This window comes from Octopus bimaculoides, chromosome 6 (genome assembly GCF_046866305.1).
Source record: "Octopus bimaculoides isolate indiv1 chromosome 6, ASM4686630v1, whole genome shotgun sequence".
Taxonomy (NCBI): domain Eukaryota; kingdom Metazoa; phylum Mollusca; class Cephalopoda; order Octopoda; family Octopodidae; genus Octopus; species Octopus bimaculoides.
This window is the reverse complement of record NC_142933.1, coordinates 54932386-54942385: the sequence shown is the minus strand read 5'-3', so window position 1 is coordinate 54942385 and position 10000 is coordinate 54932386. Positions and strand designations below refer to the sequence as shown.

Below are 10000 nucleotides of genomic sequence, written 5' to 3'. Positions count from 1 at the left end.
TTTTAAAGTAGCTCTATGCTCTCGCCCCCTGTCTTTGTACACACACAGACACGCACACACGCATGCGTGCACACACACGCACACGCACACGCACAAATATAATAATAATAATAATAATAATAATAATAATAATAATAATAATAATAATAATGATGATAATAATAATAATAATAATAATAATAATGGCTTCAAATTTTGGCACAAGGCTTGTAAATTCTAAGTCGGTTACATCGACCCCAATGTTCATCTGTTACTTATTTTATCGACTCCGAAACGAGGAAAGGCAAAGTCGACTCCCGGCGGTATTTGAACCCAGAACGTAAAGACGGACGAAATGCCGCTAAGCATTTTGCCCGGCGCGCTAACGATTTTGCTAGCTTAATGAAATTGTTGTATACGGTGCTCAGGTGCACTACAACAACAACAACAACAAAAAAAAAAGAAAAGGTATGAGTACGATTTATCAATGTTAACCGCACGAAAACTTCAGGAATAAGGAAATATTCCACTTTACCAAAACAAAAGTATAACAGACACTACATTCAACAACACATTTGTGTATTTGAGCACCTTTACGTTGTAACGTTAACACAAACAAATACGACGTATAGAGAATGAAAAATCATATTCATGAAATGTTTTATGAGCTTTCATATGTTTCGAATGATCCAATAAGCTGTATCCATTGGATCATGGTCTACATGTTTAATCGGTGAATTATTTGATAAAGTAATTAATCAATTCATAGAACAGTCACGTCACGAACCATTCTCGTTAGAACTCTGTTAGCCGGATTTATTAAACAGAGTGCTTACCAAGGTATTCGCCTGGATTTCTTTAATCCCCATTTCCCTTCGCTGATTTATTTGTGTGCATATGATTATATACAGGGGTTGGAGAAAATAATGGAAATACCTTAAAATTTCAAACAAATATATTTTAATATGGGGTAGGACCACCTTTCGTAGTAATTACAACTTGAATTCTACGAGGTATGGACTCGTACAAAGTTTGAATTATTTCCAAAGGAATTTTTGTCCATTCTTCAACTAAAACAGTCTCCAATTCTTGTAGTGATAATGGTGGAGGATATCGACTCCTTACTTGTTTTTCTAAAATGCATCATAAATGTTCAATGATATTGAGATCTGGGGACTGTGGTGGCCAGATAAGATGTTCAACTTCACGAGAATGTTCCTTGTGTCATTCAGTAACAAATTTAGCTGTATGAGTTGGTGCATTATCATCCTGAAAGATTACGTTTTTCCCCGGAAACAGTTCCGCAACCATAGGATGAATTTGATCAGATAAAATGCTTAAATAGTCTTGACTATTAATTCTGCCATAAAGGGAAACCATTGGAGCGGCGGATTTCCAAGACATAGTTCCCACCCCAGATCATCACAGATCCTCCATGTTTAACAGTAGAAAGAAGGCAGTCTGGGTCAAATGCTTCTTTTGGCTGTCTCCACACGTATACTCGGTCAGTGGTTGGAAATAAGGTAATGGATGACTCGTCCGAGAAAATAACATTCTACCACTGCTCTAGGGACCAATTTGTTGGTTTTTACTCCACTCCAAACGCTTTGTAACGTTTGTTTTTGAAAGTAGGCGTTTTCTGTTTACAGCCATCCTGTGAAATCTGGCTTTGTGTAGCTCCCGGCGACAGTTTTTGTGGAAACTGGGTTCTCGAGGTGGTCATTAAGCTCTGCAGTAATTTTGGGAGCTGTACTTTTGTGATCCTTTCGAACAATTTGCGTAAGAGTCCGACGGTCCCTATCTGAAAGTTTTGGTTTTCTACCGGAGTTTTGTTCGACGATGTTTTCCCCTCTTTCTTAAAGGCTGTCATTACTTTCGAGACAGTACTACATGATACATCAAACATTTCAGTTGTTTTCGTTACGCTAGTGCCTGCCATACGAGCACAAACAATTTGACCTCTTTGAAAGTCCGATAGATCTATCATTTTAATGAATTTTGATTACCTTTTTCTGATGATATCTGAAAAGAAACAGCAATTTTAGAAAAAATTATTAAGCAACACTAATAAAAAAATAAATAAATCATAAAAATAAACACTCTTTTGACGGTTCTATAGACATTTCAAAATTATGATACTATGATGCTGAGTGTTTCCATTATTTTGTCCAACCCCTGTATATATAATAATAACTATGCCACATGACTTAAAGTTCGCGGGTGCGTAAGACGAAAAGCAGAGACGATCTCGGTGAAATTTGAGATCAGAATGTAAAGACGAACGAAATGCCGCTAAGCATTTTGCCCTGCGTGCTTACAATTCGGCCAGCTCGCCGCCCTACTCCTACTAAATATATTGGGTGCTACTTTCTTTCGTTTGTTCACCCAGTCGTATATTATATATATGTGTGTGTGTATGTAAATATGTACATATACATATATGTGTCTGTATACACACACACACACACACACACACACACACACACACACACACACATATGACCTGAGCAGTCTGTGTTATTGCTCTGTTAATGTCATATTTGTATTTACATAAACGATTCTGTCATGTCTCATGTACGCTGAAAATTTACGCAACAGTTGCATTTGCAGAACAGAAGAGATGAAATGACATCATTGCTGCTGGGACTAGAATAAGCTCATATTTAAAATCTGGTTAGATACCCAATGACGCAACATTTCCGGAAATAGTAGTGGAGGCCCAACAATGCTCCAACGGAACAACAAATCAGACTATTCCATGGAAAAGAATGAGGGCTTTAGAGACATTGGATAAAATAATATCCCTCGTCTACCTCTCAGTGTATACTAAGTACGAAGTGATTTTAGACTGATTTTAGCAAAAAAAAAAAAAAAAAGAACAGAAACAAAACGAATGAATGACATGACCAACAGCCATTGAAATAAATCTAATGAATAACAGAATGTGATTATACAATAGATAAACAAATAGAATGCTTTTTGAATAGGACAACGAGAAACGTTGAAATCTGAAATACAGTATACAGATTAATCAATAGCTAAATAAATACATGGAAAAAGAGAAAGAGAAAACCTAGAAAAACTAAAGACAAATCTTTAATGACTTTAGACTCAAGATAACAACTTATACAGATCAACAACTACGAAGAAGATCAGTGAAAAATAGAATAACCGACAAATCAGGAGATGGAACGATGACAACTGCAGACTATATCCTAATATGCAAATTTAGAAACAATAGATTTAGACAAAATAACATCCAGTGTATACAACCATCCAAGATACCGAAAGTCGAGAGATCTCGCCTGAGCATCACAAAGCATGAAACTCGAGCTGCAACAACAAGAATTCTATTTAAATAAAGATCATGCTCTTCACCATTCACTGAGGGCTTACTTCCTTTCTTGCTGAGAAACTGACATTTGAATATGCATATATATTCCGACCTTTTCTATCCAAAAGGATTTTTAAACCCAATATTTACAAGCAATAATTTATAGCTTTATCTGCTTCGAGATCCACTGTGTGTGCACGCGTGTGTGTATCTATGTATATATATATATGGATGTATGTGTGTGTGTGTGTGTGTATGTGTGTGTGTGTGTGTGTGTGCGTGTGTATGTGTGTGTATGTGCATGTATGTGTGAGTATGTGAGTGAGTGTTAAATTGAAGTTATTTTATGGCAAGTTTAAGAATAATAACGGCACATTTACTGATAGGGCGACTTAATAGTATAGGTAGAGTCAAATTTTCTATAAACTTCGTGTTGGTTTTGACTGTGGCATCAAGTTTCCATCAAGCCACTTCATCAACCAGTAAAGAAAGACTCACTTTCTGCAGTTTATATAGTAAAAGAAGTAGTAAGCCTCATTAGAATGTAAAATATTACCTAAACACCTTGCGTTTTAATTCAGTTTTCCTTTGCTTTCCTATATAAACATTAGAAAGCAAGCTTCTCTTCACTCGTTGAATAAGCAATTTGACTAATTTTGAAACCCCAATCAACACGAGCAGCATCAGCTCCTCGTTAGATAAATTTTCTCAATGAGACACTAGCAACTCTACCACATCATTCTTTATGACTTCTACAAGCTCTATAGCATTTGCAAGTGTCAAAAGTAATTTTCGGAATTCGATGTAGACATTTTACCTGCAAAAAGCTAATAAATCTAGCCACATATTTTCCAAGCAAATTTCACTGTTTCATCCTATATCGTAGCTATGTTATTCACAACATCCATTTTGTCGAACATCTATAAGTCTCTAACAGTAGGTGTCCTTGCCTTAATTGCATTCATAAGTTGTTCGAAAGTTTTGAAGTTATCTCTCATACTTTGATAGCTACTCCTGGAGATAAATTCTACCCTTTCGTCACCAGAAAGTTCACTGGGTGGTTTGGTGCATTGTCTAAAAGGAACAATACTTTGTTGGAAATATGCCTGGCTCTGTGCATTTTTACAACTGAAGGAAAAATGTTTGTAAACTGCTCTTTGAAAAGACTTTTAGTCATGCATGCCTTCTTATTTAAACGTCAAATTAGGGGTTAATTAAACAGTAATGCATGAGTAGGGGTTTTAATTTCATATATCCAGCGGCATTTTCTCCAAGAAGTGTCAAACAAGTTTTGGAAGCTTTGAGTCTTGGTTTTTCTTCGCGATGCCTCTCTCTTTTTCCCTCTCTCCCTGTACACACACACACACACACACACACACACACATACACAATTTGAATCGTTCTCAGTCGAAAGACACCTGTTGTTATTTCTTGTTTGTATTCATAATTCTGTACCATGTTCTCCGTTTTTTTTTTGTCTTTGTTGCTATACACATTCGCTAGCTTTCTTACAAAGGGGCCTAATGCTCTTAGTGTAGACTATTTTGGGGAAAACCAGATCGAACCATCTCAAGGGTAACTGTCCGAAATGGTCGTGATTGTTGGTACTTGACTGAAGAAAGAAAGCCAGGAACGACCCGTCTTTTTTGCCTGTCCTTCTAATTGTTGTTTCCCTTGTCCGCCTTCGTGTCGTCTATCTGTCCGAACATTTTAATGCCCTCTATTTTGTTTTTGTTCCACACACACACACGCGCACACACACACACACACACACACACACACACACACACACACACACACACACACACACACACACACACACACACACACATAGCGGCGTACGTCAGTTCTCTGTTTGCCTGTTTGTCTGTCTGCTATCTGTTTCTGTCTGTCTCTCTACTCTCCCTAAGCTTCACTACTCTTCAGTCCCTCCGACTCATCTCACTTTTTATCTTTCCGTCCCTTGCAACGCTATCTTTCCCAAAAGCCTGTAATCTCTCCACATTTCCTATTCATTTCCTCAATTACTTCCTCAACTCTACCTACTCTTCCTCTTTCAGCTCCCCCTTCACTCTTTCTCATTTTCACTCACTTTGTAACACCACAATCTCTGTCAAACTTTCAGTTATATATATATAAATGGTACAGGAATCTTATATGTATACCTCTCTGCTTAAATAATGGAACTGCAGATGCAATATCTCTGCATATCTCACGTCTATTTTCATTGCTCCACTTCACTCTCTATTTCATATCTTATCTAAAATAACTATTGTGTAACCATTTTCTCACACCGTCTCCGATGAAGGGATATATAAAATATCCCAGAAACAGCTGTAAGACCTTCTATTTATAAATGTTCTGAAATCTTTCACAGCCTTGGATTTTTATCTCATTCTGTTAATTTATATATATATATATATATATATATATATATATTTGTGTGTATGTGTGTGTGTGTGTGGTATAGAAAACTTTTTAATGATAAAAAAGTTTTGGATGTGAGTAAATCTCCATTCTCCTCTTGGTTTTCAATTATATGTACACACACACACACACACACACACACACACACACACACGCGCGCACACACACACGCACACACACACACACACACACACACACACACACACACACACACACACACACACATATATACGTACAAAAATTTTATAATTATAAGCATAATTATAATTAGGCTTCGGCAAAATTGCTTCTCCACATACCGAAATTTAGAAATAGCAGTTAAATACTATTCCACTATCATACTTTATCTGTCTGGGAGATATATTATGGTAGTGGAATAGTATTTAACTGCTATTTCTAAATTTCGGTATGTGGAGAAGCAATTTTGCCGAACCCTAATTATAATTATGCTAATAATTATTAAATTTTTGTATAAGTTTACCGATAATGGTTTTTTTAACATACCGAACTACTTGGTAAAATTATCAATTATTTATTTCACCCTACATCAATATATATATATATATATATATATATATATATATATATATGTGTGTGTGTGTGTGTGTGTGTGTGTGTGTGTGTATGTGTGTGTGTGTGTATGTATGTATATGTATTCCCTCTCTATCTCTCCACTCCCTCCATTATCTTTTCACAAATATTTCCTCCCACTCTACCTATCTTCTATTCATTCACCGTTCTTTTATCTCCTCTTCTCTGTCCTGTCTTGTAACCTTTCCGCTTTCTCTCTCTCTCTCTGACTTGATCTCTAATAACAACTCTCTCGAGACTTTACATCTTACTTTCAGAGCGGATGACAGAACCTCTATGCAGCACAACGACTGCTAAAAATAGCAGCAAAATATTACCCAAACCACACCATACCATCTTGAAAAAGAGAAAAAAAGAAAAAGACCAACAAAGTGAAGTTTGTGAGCTGGGATAACAGTGAAAGTAGCGGGCAGAAGAAGAATGTAATGTTTCTGGATTGACTCTTCGTCATAAAGAAAATAAATTAGTTAACTGAAAGATTTAAGTAAAACCCGAGCGAGACATTTTGGGCCCAGTAGTAGTTGTGGTAATTTACAGTTTATTCGTTTGACTTGGTGTCCTACTGGAACACCGTTGTTGAATGGTCTGAGGCCCAAATCGACCCCAGTACTTGTTTTTAAGGGCTGGTACTTATTTCATCAATTTTTAACCGTAACCGTAAACACACACACAAACACATGCACACATACACACACCTACATACACACATACATACACACATACACATACACACACACGCACAACACATGCACACGCATACACACATACCATCGCCTATAATTGTTTCAAATTTTAGCACAAGGTCAGCAGTTTTAGGGGGAGGAACTTTAACTGGTACTTTAACTGGTACTTTATTTTATCGACCCTGAAAGGACGTAAGGCAAAGTTGACCTCCGTACAATTTGAGCGCAGGCCATTAAGAGCCGGAAAAAATGCCACAAACCAATATGTTCGACACGTACCTATTAAACACTTCAGGACACATTGCCTGAGAATCAAACAGGATGGTCATTGATGGAACACCGATTACGGACCTATCTGCTTGATTATGACCGAACTTGGGCAACACAGCACCCCCTCACTTTCTCTCATTCTAACTTCCAACTCCACTTCTCTCTGTTTCTTTACCTTCCCCAACCTCTTTTTACTCTTACTTCTCCATCTCCGCCCTCTCTTCTCATTCTGTTCAGTCTTTCCCTTTTGTCGCTTTCCTCAATAAGGAGTGGATATTTCTGATGTCATTATGTCACTTGGTACGTCAGTAAATAGCAGGAGGCAGAGGATCCCAACCGTCACACATTAATTCCATAATACCCAAATAAGAGTCGGGGAATACCTCCACCTCCTACAATAACACATGATGACACGTGAATTAATTATGAACTAGGTCATGTATGTAAATATCTATTTTCAAACGCATACACCCACACGCGTTTATATATGTGTGTGCATATGCGCGTGTGTATAATTTATATATATATGTACGTGGGAGAGTTACCAATTTCTTAGAATGGTATTAGCAATAGTTAGATGAAATAGGTACAATCGAGTGACTGACACCCACCGACAACCGCTTTAACTCGTATTTAATAGATACACTCACCCCCACCTACTTGGTTTTATGCACAGAAGCATTCCTCTGCTAATATATATACCACTACTACCTTCTCACTGTCGCTATCTATCTATCGGTATATTCTTTAATTTGTTTCAGTCATTTGACTGCGGCCATGCTGGAACACAAATCGACCACAGGACTTATTATTTGTAAGTCTAGTACTTATACTATCGGTAACTTTTGCCGAACCGCTAGATTACGGGATCGTAAACATACCAACACCAATTGTCAAGCGACAGCGGGGGAACAAACACAAACACACACTCAAATATATATATATATATACTCAAGTTATCACGCAGTGGGACAGAACCCCGAACCATGTGGTTGAGAGGCAAGTTCCTCACCACGCAGCCACACTTGCGCCTATATATATATATACATATATATATCATATCATATCCATCTATCTATCTATCTATCTATCTATCTATCTATCTATCTATCTATCTATCTATCTGTTTTCTTTCTCGTTCATTAGGCTATCCATCATTATTTCCTGCTTCTATTTCATTTTCACTATTATTCAGGCGCGCGCGCGCACACACACACGCAACCCTCCCCTATTAGCAGCAGAATGGTAGAGCCGTTGGAAGAAGCAACAGGATAGCTTATACCGCTAAGTTTGAAAGTTTGGCATATTATTGTTGTTGTTGTTGTGCTTTAACAAAGTCTGTTAAAGTCTGTCATACCGGCCATGACGAAGGGAAATAGCCCTGAAACTCGAGTCGCCTTTATATATTTATATTTATATATTTGATCCTTTATATTGAACACTTAATATTTCATCTACATTCAATACTTTCTTTCATGGTGCCATCCATTTTTATTTTATTTTATTTTATATTATATATTGTATATTATATTATATATTGTATATTCCATATTCTATACCCCACATTGGTTCTGCAGGAATATAAATAAAACATAAAAAAACAGACAGTGTTGGAACTCTTTTAAACAAAATAATATATATATATATACACACACACACATATACATGTTATATATCTAGATATTAACGCATCTATCTATCTGTCTGTCTGTCTGTCTGTCTGTCTGTCTGTCTATCTATCTATCTATCTATCTATCTATCTGACTGTCTGTCTGTCTGCCTGCGTTTCTGCCTACCTGCCTGTCTGCCTACCTGCCTACCTGCCTGTCTGCCTGTCTGTCTGCATGTCTGCCTGCCTGCCTGGCCACCTGGCTGCTTGGCCACCTGGCTGCCTGACTGCCTTCTTGTCTGTCTCTAGTATATCCGCACACAAGCATTTATTAACCAATATCCAGCCACACTGACCAGTTTAGCACGCTAGTCTCTCCACCCCTACCATGGACGCACAATTTCATCTCCATCATCACCATACTCATCCCACTTGTCCGCAGCTAGTGTGCTGGAAGATTTGATTGTGCTACTCCCCCTCTTGTGATTTGGAAGCTGGCAGAGTTGGTAGCGAACCAGACAAAATGCATAGTGACATTTCTTCTGACTTCACGTTCTGAGTTCAAATTCTACCGAGGTCTACTTTGCTTTTGAGTTCAGTTAAATAAACACCAGTTAAGCGCTAGGGTTAATGTAATTGACTAACCTTTCCCCAAACGTTTCAGGCTTTGTGCTTCGGTGCCCAAGTAAAAAAAAATAGTAGAAATAATAATAAGAATGGTAATTATTATTATTTACTTTTAATTTGCATGTTTGTTATAATCACTTGCCGAGACACACCCAGCGTCCAAGGGCGAGTGAAGGTTGACAGATGTTACAGTATGACTGAAAGCTTGGGGAGGGGTAGTGGCAGGGGCAGTAGCGAAATATCTTCATGACATTAAAATTGATAGGGTTTTTCTAAGGATGTTGTCAGTACTTGTCAGTACAATCTTTTGGATTTCTCTGAGACATGGTTCTCCTGGGATATTATCTAGATGTTTCTGACATCCCTATTTTCATCATATCAAGGGCACCCACAATAACAGGAACAGTTCTCACTTTAAGATGCCACATCTTTTGTATTTCAATTTCCAGGTCCTTATATTTACTTAATCTATTTACAGAT

The 10000-nt window shown here is 37.4% G+C and overlaps 1 protein-coding gene across 3 annotated transcripts in view; it reads right to left on the bottom strand.

The window, feature by feature from the left end:
- The window catches only part of LOC106867596 (adhesion G protein-coupled receptor G6), a 342347-nt gene that overhangs the window by 141270 nt on the left and 191077 nt on the right, over positions 1 to 10000 (bottom strand). The gene's annotated exons all lie outside the window — the stretch shown is intronic.